Source organism: Mus pahari, chromosome 11 (genome assembly GCF_900095145.1).
Source record: "Mus pahari chromosome 11, PAHARI_EIJ_v1.1, whole genome shotgun sequence".
In the NCBI taxonomy this organism is placed as follows: domain Eukaryota; kingdom Metazoa; phylum Chordata; class Mammalia; order Rodentia; family Muridae; genus Mus; species Mus pahari.
In genome coordinates, this window is record NC_034600.1 from 50,612,732 (window position 1) to 50,625,750 (window position 13,019).

The 13,019-nt window shown below is 43.1% G+C and overlaps 1 protein-coding gene across 2 annotated transcripts in view; it reads left to right on the forward strand.

Moving 5' to 3' along the window:
- The first annotated feature begins 10,908 nt into the window (after positions 1 to 10,908).
- The window catches only part of Selenop (selenoprotein P), a 9,733-nt gene continuing 7,622 nt past the window's right edge, over positions 10,909 to 13,019 (forward strand). For both annotated transcript variants that reach the window (XM_029544089.1, XM_029544090.1), the window contains exon 1: positions 10,909 to 11,005. The gene's annotated coding sequence lies outside the window, so the exon portion shown is untranslated. The remainder of the gene's footprint in view (positions 11,006 to 13,019) is intronic.

Below are 13,019 nucleotides of genomic sequence, written 5' to 3' on the forward strand. Positions count from 1 at the left end.
ATAAAGAAAATATCCAAAAAAGAAAAAAAAAGGAAAAAGAAAAAGAAACAAAAACCTTACTAGGATATATAGTACAGAAGGGTTACTTCTTGTGGCCTCTCAAACAAAACCACCGTAGACTGTTATACGCCTACCTAAGAGAGCTGGCTCCAGAAACAACAGCTCTATCTTCCTTCCTTTTTTAAGAATGGCCATCTTAATATATACCAGTACTGGGAGAGGGCTAAAAAGGGGTTAATAAAAAGGACAATCTATAAACTTACACTTGAGCATGGGCTTTATCTTCTTGCTCTCTGCTGAGACAGCATCTCATATATATCACAGGCTGACCTAAAGATGCTATGTAGGTGAGAATGACTTTGAAGATGAGGGTGACCTTGATGGGGTTTCAGGCTTATACCACCAGGCCTGACTTATCCTGTGCTGGAATTTGAACCCTGGGCTTCATGCTAAGGAAGCATTCTACTAACTGAGCCTGCATCCCCTTTCTCCTCCATCTTCTTCCCTCCCTCCCTCCCTCCCTCCCTCCTTCCTTTCCTCCCTTCCTTCCTGTTGTATTTGTGTGTGCTGAGGATCAAACTTGGAGCCCCTGTGTGCTAGACAAGCATTCTCCCCCTGAGTTACGTTCCCAGCCAGAGTTTACATTTCAGTAACAGACTACCAGAGTTGCATCAATACTAAGTTACAGCAAGGAGTCATCTGAAAACTACGAGACGTAGTAAGGACCCCACTTCTATCTGACATCTTTTAAAACAAGATTTATCTATCTATCTATCTATCTATCTATCTATCTATCTATCTATCTATCTATCTATCTATTTATTTTATGTATATGAGTACACTGTAGCTGAACAGATGGTTGTGAGCTTTCATGTGGTTACTGGGAATTGAATTCAGGACCTCTGCTCGCTCCGTTTAACCCTGCTTGCTCAGTCCCTGCTTGCTCCAGCCCAAAGATTTATTTGTTATTATATATAAGTACACTGTAGCTGACTTCAGACACACCAGAAGAGGGTGTCAGATCTCATTACCGATGGTTGTGAGCCACCATGTGGTTGCTGGGATTTGAACTCAGGACCTTTGGAAAAGCAGTCAGTGCTCTTACCCGCTGAGCCATCTCACCAGCCCCGTATCTGACATCTTCATGTCATTAAAAAATAAATTAAAAAAATTATTTCTGCACTCAATTTTATATTGCTAATAAGACAAAATGTGAACTATGCAGTCTTCATAAGTCAATATTCCAGGCAACAGAGAAAACCATACTGAGAGCATTTCACTAATATATAAATAATACAAGTAATAGTTAGAAAAGATGGGCTGATTAATGGGAAAACAACCAAGATAGTCAATATTATGTTTGGAAATGTGTTCCCTAAGTGCATATGTTGACCTCCTAACTCCTCATTCCTCAGAATGTCACTGTATTTGGAGACTGTGCTTTTGAAGAACCTGTTGTGACGAAGTAACTAGGGTGAACTTGATCCAATATACCGTTCCAGGAAAAGTGCTTAGGGCATACACCTATGGAGGAAGGTCACACGAGGACAGAGCAAGGCAGCTGTCAGCCAAGGAGGAGGACTCAGGTGAAACACACATGTTAACACTTTAATCCTACACTCCTGGCCTACAGAATTATGAGAAAATAAAATGTTGTTGTTCAAGGCACCAACTCGGTGGCATTTTATTATAACAGCCTTAGCAAACTAAGCCAGTCAGCAAATGTAAATCTATTCAAATTAAGGAATAACTCAAGCACATACTGTTGTGTTTTTGTGTCATATACTTATGGGTGAGACTATTACTTGGTGTGTACTTAGGAGAGCAGTTGGGAATACCAATAAAAAAATTAATATATAGCAGGTCCCACACCCTTAATCCCAGCACCAGAAAGGCAGAGGGAGGCAGAGCTTTGTGAATTTGAGGCCAGGCTAGTTGACATAGTGAATTCTAGGCCAGCTAGAGCTATAGAGTGAGACCCTGTCTCAAAACAAATTGATATCTGCCTTCCCTTTGATTCAACAATTTTACCTCAAGCAGAAGTTACATGTGTAATACATTAAGATTTGCAAACGAAAAACAACTAGTGTGTCCACTCAAAAGGATAATGAAGTATGAAAAAAATTCCTAGGATGGAGAAAGTGGCCTCTTATAGGAAGGGAATGAAATAATTAAACATGTCTAAAGACAGTTGTCTATGGAAGTCTACAGAATGTCTATGACATAGTGTTAGGTTAAGAGTAGTGATGGACAGGCTGGGGAGACAGCTCAGTGGGGGATAGTGTTTGCTGCACAAACATGAAGACTTAAGTTTGTGTTCCTAGTACCCATGCGATAGCCTGGCCATTGAGGTGCTTAGAGTTCCAGCAGCCAAAAATGGATATAAGAAGAGCTCTGGAGGCTTATCCACCAGCAAGTCTGGACAATCAGTGAGTTCTGGGTTCATTGAGAAAGCCTGCCTCAAAAATACGAGATGCAATGTGATCTAAGAAAACACCTAACGTTAACCTTTGGCCGCTACATGCACATACATGCCTCCATGTATCTGTGCATGTGGGACCATGAAAGGCAGCCTGTTTTCTGGTTGAGCTAGGTTTAAACCCTGGAGACTCAGCAGATAACTCTACAAGGAATGGAAGGCGTTTGCCACACTGCCAGACACTAGAGGTCCTGACATGAGACCTCAGGTCTCCATAATTCTGTTGCCATCAGTCATGTAGGCCAACACCCCAAGCCCCTCCACAGGTAGAGGACTTGATCACAGATGACTAGCCTCAAAACAGATCTCCATTTTAATGAGGTACCTAAAGGCCCCAAGGGCTTAGCTAATTAAGCTCTCCTTTCCAGACACTCCTCCCTGCAAAAGGTATTTAACCTCAGGCCCGCCCTGAGAAAGTAGGGTACAGTTTCACTCATCACAACTCTCCACCATGACAATAAGTGCCTTAAAACCATGGGCAGTCTCTTCTCATCAGGACTGCCGTGGGGAACGATGGAGCAGTTCTTCCTCTAAAGAGCCATGTGTCTAATCTCCCATAGGAGGTCTCTCTTCATTCTCAGCCATGGTCTCCACCAAGCTAACCTGCCTGAGCAAGCCAAGGGTACTCTCGTCCCTGTGGGACGCAATGGGAGTGCTCTCCTTCCCCTCTTTTCCCTTCGGCCCCAGGCTAGAGCCAACTCAGAGGGCTCTTCCTAGGCATCCTGTGGTGTCCAAGAGCCCGAGAACCTGTCCTCATGGGACCCATGAGCCTGACTCTAGCAGTTCTGCAGGAACCGCAGATTGCACTTCCCCACTCCTGGAGCCTGGTCCTGCAGCTTCTCACAGTCCGGCGCCTGTGGGGGTGGTGTGGGGTTATCGCAGTCAAAATTTCCCACTTCCCATCTAGCCCAGTGACCTGAGTGGCTGGATGCAGGACACCATTTTAACCCACATATACAGACATGTTGTATATATATATGCATACACACACCTATACACAGAGAGTAAAAGTAACAGTGTAATAGCACAGACAGACTGGTTGCATTTATTTATAGATACAGTATCATTTTTGGTAGTTTAGGATATAAAATAAGACCACATTTCCATTTTTTGGAAAGTTGAGTTAATGTTAATGAGCACTATGTAAAGACACTGGGATGATTAACTTTGGTTGTCCGTTTGATATTTGGTATTTATAACCACTACAGAAACAAACCCCTAGGCATGTCTTTGAGGGATTTTCAAGATTATATCAATTGAAGAAGGAAGACCTACACTCAAAGTGGATGTCACTATTCTATGGGGGAGAGGTCCTCAGATGAATAAGGAGAAAGGAAGCCAAACACCAGTGGTCCCCTCTCTCTCTGCTTCCTGACCGTGGATGCCACGTGACCAGTCATTTCTTTCTTGCTGCCATACCTTCTCCACTGTGGCGGACTGTGCCTGTCTAAAATTATCTATTGTGTTTAACTGATTATTAGAATGCTTTAAAGATTTGTTTCAAGATTCTCAAAGTTTGAGAATTTATTGGCAAAAATCCTAGAAGACTTTTTGGTTCCACACATACATGTGAGATGTAGTAGCAAACCATGATCATCAGAAAATAAAGTGTCTTCCAGTAGCCACTTAATTAAATGGGATGAAGGTTCTAGGAAAAAAAAAAGTTTCTATTGCTTAATTAAGCCTTGTCTCTTTGCAAACTGGATAACATTCAGAAGTCCAGCAGATAAAGTCTCTTAGCTTTAAGGGAAATAGGAATGAGTGTTTTTTTGAGAGATGGTGTAAGATATTGCCAATTTTGAATGATGATCAGGAGACCGTACATCTACAACAGAAACACGTGAGGAAATAAATATATACTCTGGCTTCACTGGCAATATGGTAAGTCTGACCGTGGCAAATGCCCACTTAAAATAATCTGAAGATAGAGATCAGTAAATGATTTACTTTGCTTGGGGAAATCTGGCTTTTAAGGAGTTTCCTAGTTTCAGTATCCAGACTTCCCAGTTCTTAAGTCTCCTGGAAATGTTTAACTGTTTATTTATCCATTCTTTCAGCAAATATTAAGAATCAAAAATCCGTGTCAACACACTCAGTGACTCTCCACTGCTATGATCCAAGCCACTCATGTCCTTGAGAGCACCTGCCGCAGGCTCCTAGTTCCTGCCTAGGGGAACCCACATCTGGCCCTTCTCACCCGCCCTGCTGAATATCTATGAGCCAAGTACTGTTAACAATCAATAATGCCTGAACAGGTGTCTGGATGTAGGTCCCACTTACTTTTCTGATCCCAACTACTCTCTGACTTAACCTTATGTGGTCACTGTTGAGAGATTAGCTCTTATTTCAGAGGCTGCTTGATTCCCTACCCCTGCTTCTAACATGGCAATGTTGATATTGATGCTTGAAGATCTGAGAGACAGTATGGCCTTGGTTTGGGTAAGGTTGCTCATTTGTTTTGTTTTGTTTTCAAGCAACATTCTTTTGATGTTCGTTATTCTCTGGAAGTTCTCAGCCCCACATGAAACTTGGCACTGAAGCAAGTAACTCAGAGATCGTTTATGTTTGATTCATCAAACAGATTTTTAGATCTGTAAACTTGTGAGCTTGAAGGAAAACTCCCTTCAAAGCTCATTTCAGGCTCCTCCAAATGTCAAAGGCCTTTTCTAAAATAATGCCAGGCCTTATCTAAGAGCTCCTGTTCCCAGGCCTTCCGCTCACCAATAGATTGTTTTTACTTAAAAACACTTTGTTATTTCCTAAATATCCTTTCTGTTAATCTTTTAGTATGGGTGTTTAAACGATACTATATCTGGAACCATTTATTTGATAACATTTAGGGTAACTTTGTGCTTGCTGCAAGGAGGGAGGGATAGTTTTTGGGTCAAAGGGCTCTATTCCCAATATTATAGAAGTCTTGTTTCCCTTTGCATATTTAACACAGTCTAAGCTAGAGAGGTCAATAACTTGTAGAGGTGTTTTTATATACTTTCCACTATTTGAGATCTTAGTGCTTCACAATCGTTAGTGGATGGATGGATGGATTCCATGTTATCAGCTGTCTTGGCTAATATCTGGTTTATAAATTCACAGTGCATAGTCTATATAGCTCTTTTATATGGACTTAGGTGGCTTATAGAAGTTACTTATATCACATAAGAAGGTAAGAATGCTTATTGAGGATGCAGGTGAAACATGTGTCTAATTGTCTGGGTATAGACGGATGCCCTGAGTCTTGACTCTGGGTCGGAATGGAAGAGATCATTAGGATAAAGTTAAACTTGTTAGTAGTTGCTCTCAGCGATGTCAGTAGTTGAGTGTGCTTGCATCTCTGTGAAAAGGAGGCAGGGTACTGCTGAGTTCATGTATGCTGGGAGCTCTGTGGGTGGATGGTAAAAGTGAGGATAACATGTCTGCTGAACTTGCTTGTGTGCCGATCTCATCATACCCATCTCATCCTCTGTCTGGGGTCACAGATTATTTATTTATTTATTTGTTTGTTTATTTATTTATTGTGGTTGCCCTAGAACTTGCTATGTATCAGGCTGGCCTTGAACTCTTAGAGATCTGCCTGTCATTGCCTTTGGAGTGCTGGAATTAAAGCCATCTGCCTGGCTTTTTAATTTCCAAGGTCCTTCCTTTCCTTTCTAGATGCAATTAAACTAGGTTGTGCGGGTTTTTGGTTTTTTTTTTTCTTTTTGTTTCCTCCAGTTTGATATCCTTGACAACAAAGAACACAGTTTGTTTGTTTGTTTGTTTTTGTTTTTAAATCCTTGACAACAAAGAACACAGTTTGTTTGTTTTTGATTTTAAATTAGTTTTTGAATCTTCATAGCATTATTTAGAAAATGCAGTTTGACCTGAAAAAATGTTCAACATCCTTAGCCATCAGGGAAATGCAAATCAAAACAACCCTGAGATTCCATCTCACACCAGTCAGAATGGCCAAGATTAAAGATTCAGGTGACAGCAGATGCTGGCGAGGTTGTGGAGAAATAGGAACACTCCTCCATTGCTGGTGGGATTGCAAGCTTGTTCAACCACTCTGGAAATCAGTCTGGCGGTTCCTCAGAAAATTAGACATAGTACTACCGGAGGATCCAGCTATACCTCTTCTGGGCATATACCCAGAAGATCTTCCAACTGGTAATAAGGACACATGCTCCACTATGTTCATAGCAGCCTTATTTATAATAGCCAGAAGCTGGAAAGAACCCAGATGTCCCTCAATAGAGGAATGGATACAGAAACTGTGGTACATTTACACAATGGAGTACTACTCAGCCATTAAAAACAATGAATTTATGAAATTCTTGGGCAAATGGATGTATTTGGAGGATATCATCCTTAGTGAGGTAACCCAATCACAAAAGAAGTCACTAGATATGCACTCACTGATAAGCGGATATTAGCCCAGAAACTTGGAATATCCAAGACACATTATGGAAAACAGAAGAAAATCAAGAAGGATGACCATTTGTGGATACTTCATTCCTCCTTAGAATAAGGAACATAACTCTCATGAAAGGTTATAGGTACAGAGACAAAATTTAGAGCTAAGATGAAAGGATGGACTATCCAGAGAGTACCCCATTCGGGAGTCCATCCCATCATCAGCCACCAAACCTAGATACTAATGCTCATGCCAGCAAGATACTGCTGAAGGGACCCTGATATTGCGGCCTTTTGTGAGGCTACGCCAGTGCCTGGTAAACACCGAAATGGATGCTCACAGCCAGCTACTGGATGGAACACAGGGTCCCCAATGGAGGAACTAGAGAAAGTACCCAAGTACCTGAAGGGGGCTGCAACCCTGTAGGTGGAACAACAACAGGAACTAACCAGTACCCCCTGGGTTTGTGTTTCTAGCTGCATATGTAGCAGAAGATGGCCTAATCGGCCATCAGTGGGAATAGAGGCTCCTTGGTCTTCCAAACTCTATATGACCTAGCACAAGGCAAGGCCTGGGCCAAGTAGTGGGAGTGGGTGGGTAGGGGAACAGAGGTGGGGGGAGGGGTATGGGAAACTTTCGTGATAGCATTTGAAATGTAAATAAAGAAAATAATAATAAAAAAAAAGAAAAAAATCATAAAAGAAAAAAAAAAAGAAAATGCAGTTTGATTTAGTGCCTGATCAATGTGTGCCTAAAATATCTGCTTTCTTTTTTTCTTTTTTTGTCAATCAGGATTTTATTTTTTTATTAGATACTTTCTTTATTTACATTTTAAATGTTATCTACTTTCCTATTTTCCTCTCCAAAAATTCCCATTCCCCCCCTCCCCGCCCTGCTCCCCAACCCACCAACGCCTGCTTCCTGGCCCTGGCGTTCACTTATGGAGAGGTCCCTGGTCTTGTGAAATATCTGCTTTCTTGATAGTGCTCTGTGGTCCCATGCTGGCCAGCACCTCTTCTCCAGCATCAGAGGCTTCCCACCTTCTCCTTTTTGTGGTTTGCACTTGCCTCAGGCACACACATTGCTGGGTATTTTCCCTTGGAGCCAGCCAAACAATTGACAGAGTTCCCTTTAGGGGAAACAGGTACCTGCTAAGCTATTGCAACAAAGGAAAAGAAAAGGAAAAGATGCACTTTCCTGATACACACAGACCACCTGACTGTTGAGACCAGTCAAGAAAAGAAGTGATGGAGAAATTTACTGGCTTCAGAGAATAGGCACATGTGCCTTAATTTGGGGAAGAAATTATTTCCCTTGGATTCTTATGGGGATCCAAGATCCCAGTTGGTGGGCTACTTGGCACAAGTGAACAGAATGGGGCCCTCCAGTGCCTTCTAATTGCAAATGAAGTTTCTTCACGGGAAGAATAACAGATGAGACTGTGTTTTCTATACGCTGTACAACAGTAGTTAGCACATGGCAATCAATAGGGGCTTGTTTGTTCAAAATGCACTGACTATACAAAGGGAGAAAAAAGGCTTACTTGAAAACATCGTTACCAAGGATGACATCATCTATCATCCACGTTCTGTCCTGCTGGCCCCCAGCTGAAGTTAGGCAGGAAGCTGAGAGAAGGTCTTAGGGAACATTAAGCAGTAGGGTGTCATCCAAAGCATGCTTACCAGGGATGCAACTCATTCTTGACACTGAGAGAGAAGAGAGGTCCTCCCAGGTATTCCCTCAGTGTGGGGTTTGAGTATTGGGCCTACATGAGGGGTTAAGGAACTTTGGCTCAAGGTTAGAGGTTAGCTTCTTTCCATCGTCGTCGTCGTCGTCATCATCATCATCATCATCATCATCATCATCATCATCATCATCATCAACCTAAACACCTTTATCCATGGTTGGAACATTTAAGGCCTTAGAGGCATGGACTCAAAATTGCTGAGACAATCCAGAGGCTGGCTAGAGTCACAGTGTGGTCAAGACTCTTGTGAGTTTCACTAAGGACATAGAACTCAGGCAGGGGTCGGGAGACCTACATATTCACTGCCTTTGCCTCATTTAAGCCTACCGCAGTGCAGCAGCTACCCGAAAGAAGTGTTCCCTTCCTGACCTCTTTTACTTTGAAATTTCTGTTCCTCCCCCAACTCCGACTAATAATTTGTGTGTACAGTACTTATCTTGGCAGATATTTCACATCGGAATCTTTAAAATTCTTGTGGAAGATCAGTGCTGCTCACTGCCCTCATCAGAGAAGTTTCTCTTGGGCAGTGGGGGCGGGGGGTGGTGTAGAGTGTCACACTGGTCAAAGTGCACAGAATCAGTGACTGTGGAGTCTTCGGCCCGACATCTCTATCAATGCCCTCATCCAAGATGCAGGGAGCACCACAGAAAGGTGGAAGGTTTGTAAGAGCCAGAGGTTGGGGAGGACTGCCCAAGATGCAGGGAGCACCACAGAAAGGTGGAAAGTTTGTAAGAGCCAGAGGTTGGGGAGGACTGCCCAAGATGCAGGGAGCACCTCAGAAGAAGGGGTGGAAAGTTTGTAGGCGCCAGAGGTTGGGGAGGATCACTGCAAAGCAGTGTTTTTTGGATACCATAGGTCCATTGTGCTCTGGCACCCACCCACACAGCTGTTGTTAATCAAGTCTGTTTACATTTCCACATGTGTTGGGGTGCATTCCAGAGACTCCCACCAGGGCTGAAAAGCCCCTGGCAGTTGATGGCCACTGGGGGAGAGTCAGTTTTCTTCAAGGGTGTGGTTTGTTAGGTTGCTTATGCTCCAGGGGATGGCCCAGTGCCTGGACAGATATCAACAGCCTTAACTGCACTCGGTTGGTTGAAAGCAAAACAAAGCCAACCAACCAATCAAAAACCAAACCAAACCAAAACCCCACATGAAGCTGGGAGGAAAGTGCATTGGGGAGGGGTCTGGGAAGAGTTGGAGTGGTCAATAGGGTCAAAATATATTGTATACATGCATACAACTCTTAAGAGAAAAAAAAAAAAGCACAAAACATAACCCCGAAGCAACAGCTGGAAAAGGTTCCGTTGGGATTTATAAGCAGCACCACGGCTATGGGCTATGAGAAAACTGTGGTTTCAAGCCCCGGAGGTGGCTCAGAGGGTAAAGGCTGTTGTCAGGCAAGACATGAATTTGATTTCTGGAACCTAGTTAGGGGGGAAGCCAATTAAAGGAGAAAGGAGAGCTTGCAACTCTACAAAAGTGTTTCCTGACCGCCACACTTGCCCTGTGGCAACCATGCGCTGCCCCTCCCCCTTCCTTAGTGTGTGTGAGAGAGAGAGAGAGAGAGAGAGACAGAGAGACAGAGAGACAGAGAGAGACAGAGAGACAGAGAGAGGGAGAGGGAGAGAGACAAAGATACACAGAGACAGAGACAGAGAGCACAGAGAGACAAAGAGATACACAAAAAGAACGAGAATTACTGTATATATTTTCAATGAGGCCTGGTTTCTTTTAGATTGGAGACTACTTTCTTAGTTCATTATATTAAAGGAAAACCACAGGAACAGAGGTCCCATGGGATTGCATACCAATTGAAATTCTGCTGAGCACAGCCAAACAAAGATCGGGTCTATAGTAGCAGGAGATCAAAATAATGTGACAGCAGATGACTTTTCTAAAGAAGTTTTCAGTGTGGGTTTAGTATAGAACTTCCTCTTCATAAAGGAAAAGGAAAACAAACATTTTTTCCTTCTTTTAAAACAGCTGCGTAACTTGCTGGCTAAGCAACTGTTTTTCTCTATTGTAGTTTAGAAAGGCACGGCACTTGGAGGACCTCTCTCCCCTTAGCCCTTCCTTCCACCCCGGACTGTACCATTAATTCTTAGATTATAGGGTGATCAAAAGCAGACACTAAGTTAGAAACTCGTCAAAAGGCGTCCGGCTTCCCTCCGTGAGCACGGCCTCGCCTGTTAAACTTTCTTCTCCGGGTGACTGGAAACTGTTCAGGGGCTTGCTGCGTTTGCAAGGTCGCAGCGGGATGGAGCACCGAACTTTGGACTGCACCTCAGAGGGCGAGGTAAACAACAGGGCTATAAAAGCCGGTGTCAGCCTGTGGCTTTGTGGAGCTGCCCAAGAGACAGGACTTAAGCTAGTCCGAAGGGGTTGCGTAAGTAGGACTTGATTCTTTTAGAGTTTGGGAAATATTTTGTGAGGTAAAATACGTTTCTCCCCTGCCTTAAAATAGACTTAGTAAAAAGATGTCTAGAAGACATTAAAAGCATTTTTTTTTTTAAATGAACAAGAGGTGTCGGGGAAGAACAGTTAACTTTTTAAAAAAATTTTTTTTTATTTTTATTGTTGTTGATTTTTGTCCTTTAGTGGGGGCAATGTAAAATGCAGCTGTTTCTCTCTGCAGGAGACTGTGGTGTCACATGGGCAATATTATCTCATTAAATTCCAGGGGTTCCCACCGAAGGTTAGAGTGAGGGCAAACAAGAGGAAAAGCTAGTGGATTTCAAGAGCAGAGATGGGACAGATGCCTGTTGCACCATACTGTAGAGATGTCCAGGGAATTCGGAAGCTGTTTCAGAGTAAAGAACTGTGAGGGAGCAGGCTGAGCAGGGAGCGAGCAGGCTCCATCCCCAGGGCTCCATCCTTGCCTTTAGGCAGTACGGTGCAGTGCACAGGTGGTCCTTCCGTGGGGAAGTTTTTGAGTTTAAGTAGAGGGTGGAAGCCTGAAGGTGGATGAGGGGCTTTAAAATGCTGGTCTGAAGTTTGGGGTGGGGGTGGGGCGGGCGGAGGATGTGTGGCAAAGAATATGCTTGCTTTCCTTTTAATGGAGTACAATCAAATGTAGTTTTGAGCATGAACAGGTACCTAGGTTCACAACTGAAGACTGTAATCGCTATAACCACTGTCCAGTTGTTACTGGATCTAATTTTGTTACTCGCCTTCATTCTTTTTATATAGCTCTTCGACAGTTACACTTAAAATGCGAAGCTTATTCCATAAAAGCAATTTTAAGCAAAGTCGAACAGCCTATTGATTAAGGACCGGAAACTCTGCAAGTGGAAACTGGTCTTCTCCAGTTTTTCCTTTGTCCCCTGATCATTCTTTTCATTAGAAATGTGGGTGAGGGAAATAGTTTTCTCATGTCTGCCATTTAGTCATTTGAAAATATCTGCCTTATGGCAGAGTATCAAGGGCCGGGTCTTCATGCTGGAGTTCTATAAAGACTGAATTTAGTTTAGTGTTTTGAGATGTGTGTGTGTGTGTGTGTGTGTGTGTGTGTTAGAGATTGATCTCACAGGAATTTAGTTTAGGAAAGAAGTGCAAGCTAGATTTTCTATTAAGAAACTGAATAGCTTGTTTTTTCCTTCCTTTTTCCCAGAGCATAGAGCATATAGAAAATTGGCTGCTATAGTTATTGCAAGGTGATGTATTTAAAAACTATCAGCATATTCCAGTAGCTGAGCTATCCAAGTTTTGGGCTGGGCAGACCCAATTTCAATCTATTCCTGTGGATTATTACCTGTATGGTCTTAGAGAAGGCACACAAAGTCTCTCTGAGCCATAGTTTCCTCAACTGCAGAGGGCAGTAGCGTAAACCTTCTGAGGCACAACTGGCACCTGTAAATGTGTTTAACATTTTTCTTTTTGCCTTTACAGTTCTAGCAAAACCCAGTAATTGATTGATATAAGAAGGATCCCACGATTATTGTAAATATCACCCCTAAAGGAACTTCCCAGAGTACACAGCAGAATTAAAAATGTGTTCGTCCAAATAGCTGAAGTAGATTTAAAAGTCTCCTTTTCCTTTTCTTGTCTTGTTTTACTTTGGGGCATAGCCTGACAGTGTGACCCTGGCTGGCCTGGGCCGTGTTATATGTAGACTTATTATATAAGATTCACTTGCCTCTGCCTTCCGAGCGCTGGGATTAAAGGTGTACACACCATACCCGGCTCCCCTTCCCTTCCTCCCTCCCGCCCTCTCATCTTTTCATTATTTCTTTCTCGGTTGAATTTTTAAGACAGAGTCTCACAAGTAGCACTGGCTGTTGTGGTACTCACTGCATAGCCCAGGCTGGCCTCGAACTCACAGAGATCCAACTGCCTCTGCCTCTGCCTCTGCCTCTCTCTGCCTGCCTCTGCCTCTGCCTCTGCCTCTGCCTCTGCCTCTG